The sequence below is a fragment of the Hyperoodon ampullatus genome (genome assembly GCF_949752795.1).
Source record: "Hyperoodon ampullatus genome assembly, chromosome: 5".
In the NCBI taxonomy this organism is placed as follows: Eukaryota; Metazoa; Chordata; class Mammalia; order Artiodactyla; family Ziphiidae; genus Hyperoodon; species Hyperoodon ampullatus.
In genome coordinates, this window is record NC_136918.1 from 110,086,676 (window position 1) to 110,090,497 (window position 3,822).

The window sequence follows — 3,822 nt, forward strand, 5'->3', positions numbered from 1 at the left end:
ACACAACAGATTTGTTAAAATTTTAGCCATTTGTTTTTTACATCATGTAGGAAATAAAAAGCAGAGTTACAACCACCACCCCACACACACAAAAAATGGTTATTACTAGATTTTATATTTGCCCAGTAGTAACATTTACCAGAGATCTTCACTTCTTTAAGGGCATGTGTTGTGGTATAAGACTCCTTCAGCTTTTTTCTTTTTTTCCTTTTAAATATGGGAATGTCTTAATAGCTTCCTCATTTGTGAAAAACTGTTTTGCCACATATAGAATTCTTGGTTGGCATTTTATTTTTCTTTCAGCACTTTAAATATGTCATCCCACTGCCTTCTAGCTTTTATGGTTTCTGATAAGAAATTTGGTGTTAATGTTATTGAGGAGCTCTTGTATATAATGAGACACTTCACTCTTGCTGCTTTTAAGAGTTTCTCTTTGATTATTTCTTTCAACAGTTTGATTATAATGTGTTCAGGATGGATCACTTTGCCTATCCTACTTTCAGTTTATTGAACTCCTTGGAGTATAGATTCATATTTTTCAGCCAATTTGAGAAGTTTTGTGCCTTTACTTCTTCAAATATTCTTTTTGAGCTTTTTTCCTCTCTTCTATTTCTGGGACTCCCAAGATCCATAAGTTGGTCTGCTTGATGGTATCTTATAAACCCCTAGGCTATGTTCACAGTTTTTCATCATTTTTCTTCCTCAGATAATGTCAAGTTTTCTATCTTCAAATTTCATAATTCTGTCTTCTGTTTAATCAAATCTGATGTTGAGTCCCTGTAGTGAATTCTTTATTTCACTTACTAAACTCTTTAGCTTCAGAACTTCTATTTGTTTCCTTTTTATAATCTATTTCTTATTTTTGATATTTTCTATTGTTTATGAATTGTAATCCTGGTTTCCTTTAACTCCTTTCCCATGATTTGCGTTAATGCTTTGAGCAAATATAAGATAGTTAATCTGAACTCTTTTTCTAGTAAGTGTATTTTCTGAGCTTCCTCAGAATAATTTTTGTCAGTTTATTTTTTCCTATGAATAGGCCATATTTTCTTGTTTGTTAATATACTGTGTGAAATTTTGTTGAAAACTAGTCATTGATTACCATGATGGATAACTCTCAAGTCAGATTTTCCCATTCCCAAGGTTTACTATTTTTTAAATTTGATTGTTGTAGCCCTTAGTGGTCCATTTATTTAGTGACTTTTCTAAACTATTTTATCAGAGATTATATTTCTTATAGAATGTAGTCTCTGAAGTGTCTATTCCTTAGCTTTTGTTCAGTTACTGTTTTGACAAAGATTTCCTTGAACACCAGGGACTATGCAAACAAATAGAATTATCTCAGTCTTTGCAAATTGAGTCTTCACTAGAGATCTTCTTCAACACTTAGCCAGGCTTGCCCCCAACCTAAGGATCAGCTTGAGGTGAAAAATTAGGGTCTTAGGACTTTTCTGTACATGTGTTTTTCTCTGAGAATGTGTGTGGTTTTCTCTGTTCTTCCATAAGCATGGGTTCTTTGAATGCCCTAATTTCCCAAATAAACTCTCTCTAGCTGTTCCTTTCAGATCTTCGGGTATCTATTGTATGTCTCATGTGTTTGTATGTGATCTTTTACTCCAGATCTCTTCAGGTTGACCATCTGACTTATGTTGTGTTTGAGTAATGCTCACAGTTTCTCTGGGCTGAGTGAGTTCTGCAGTAAGCAAAACATAAATGAGCATCTTTAATCAATCCTTCAGGCAGATCATAGATAGGTTAGAATAGACATACACAATAATATGGGAATAAGGTTTACTTTGCTTTCTCCAGAAGCAGGGATCTTGTTCCCATACTGGAAACATGAGTTGCCATCTTCAAGACTTCCAACAAGCCAAGGAAGTGGGTGGGGAGAGGGCATCTAAATATGCCACAAAGCTTTCTTACAGTACTTAAGTTGACTTTCTTTTGATGACCTATAACCTTTGACATTAAATCTTTGATTGTTTTCTGAAGTTCTGATAAAGTTGGTTCCAACAGTTTGCACTAGTTTTTCAATGTTTCTGTGGAGGAATATAAGCTTGTTGCAGCCTATTCTCTTTTCTAGCTGATATCACTCCCAGATATAGTAATTTTTGAAGGTCTTTTCCTATTTGAAAGTTTAAATTGGTAGTTTTAACATTTTTGTCAAATTGTATTTTAGCTTTTTGCATTTTATTCTTAATTAGTGCTTATGTCCCTAAATATTTTGCTCCATCACCTCATTGTTTAAACTCTATTAACAATTCACATTTTCTTGAATTTTATTGGTGCAAATGATGTCAAAAATATAGTTCAAGAATCAAGTAAATTTTTTAGATATGCTTTTTCTCTAAATTCTGAGTAGAAATTTAATATTATATTTGAACATAAAACTTTGTGTAAGCTTGTATTGTTGTGGATTTAAGGGGGTTCCATTCATAAGATAATATAAATTGTGATTTTTTTCTGTTTTAAGTTTCATGATGTTATTAAATCAGTTATCACAATGATAGCATAATAGGTTCTATTATTTTAATTTTAGAGATTAAGAAACTATGAGTATTTGGACCATGGTCACACAGCAACAATGTGACCATGCTAGAACTCAACACAAGTCTGTATTTTGAAATCAAATCTGATTAAACCAGGAGCTATACCATCTCTCAATTTTTTTTCTATTTCTTTACTTATCCTTGAATGAATATTGGTTTATTCATTTGTGACATTTGCTCAAAAATCCTATGCATATATATTTCTTGTCTTCTAATATAGTATTTAAATCCTTTTTCTGGAACATAAGTTGGATGGCTGGTTGATGTGAGTTTATATTAACACTTTATTGATTTGTATGACTAAGGCATTTGGAGAAAAGTAAAGAATCATAGACAAATCCAGTTCTATGTGGAGTTTCTTCAGATTTCATGAAGTCCACATATTCAAAGCCAAATTTCTATGTCAAGTATTGTGTTTGACCCTCAATCCAGTACGTCTTAGGTCTGTGTCAGTTCTCCTTCCCATAGCTACCATTCATTATTTCATAACTGAACCCTCTCCTAATAGCAGACGTTCTGCAGATTTCTATTCTATTGTGGATATGCTTCTGAATCATTTGAATGGCCTCATGAATGTGCTGTCAAGTGGAATGTTCTATTGCACAGTCACCCTTGATTCTAGAGCTCAAGCCTTGTTTCTGCTACTTATGTCATTGCAACACTGAGTTTCCTTCTCTGGAGGGAGAATTGCTGTGGACCTTCTACATTATTCTAGCAAGAAGACTTAAAATATCTCAATAGTGGTAGATGAGTTTTCCTAATTTCTATCTGGGATTCATGTCTCTCCATATTTTTATATTTCTCTGGTGTTTACAGTAAAGTTTTGTTGGAAGGTAGTGGTCAAATTTGTCCTATATCCCATAATTCTACATTTTAATTAAAAAATAACTTAATAGAATGAACTATTTACATGTATGTGACTGCTGTTTCCCCATATGTTTCAGAATTAAACACAGCCCCAGTTATTTATGTATATACTTTCTAAGAAATTTTATCTACATATAGACTTTAATAAGCTGTGAATATTCAGTGAATTTCCAATATATTTCTTATGATATTTACCTGTTCACCATCATAAATTAAGCTGATAGTCTCTGGATTTATTAATTTCCTTCAGTCATTATGCTTTAGATGTAAGAAGAACATCTCTTTTCAAGTGTTTCACAGAGTAGTAGAAAAATTAAACAAATATGTATGACTGCAAATATATAAACATATAAAACATATGTATATGGTGCAAAGTAAGATATACCATAATAAAAATATCACATTT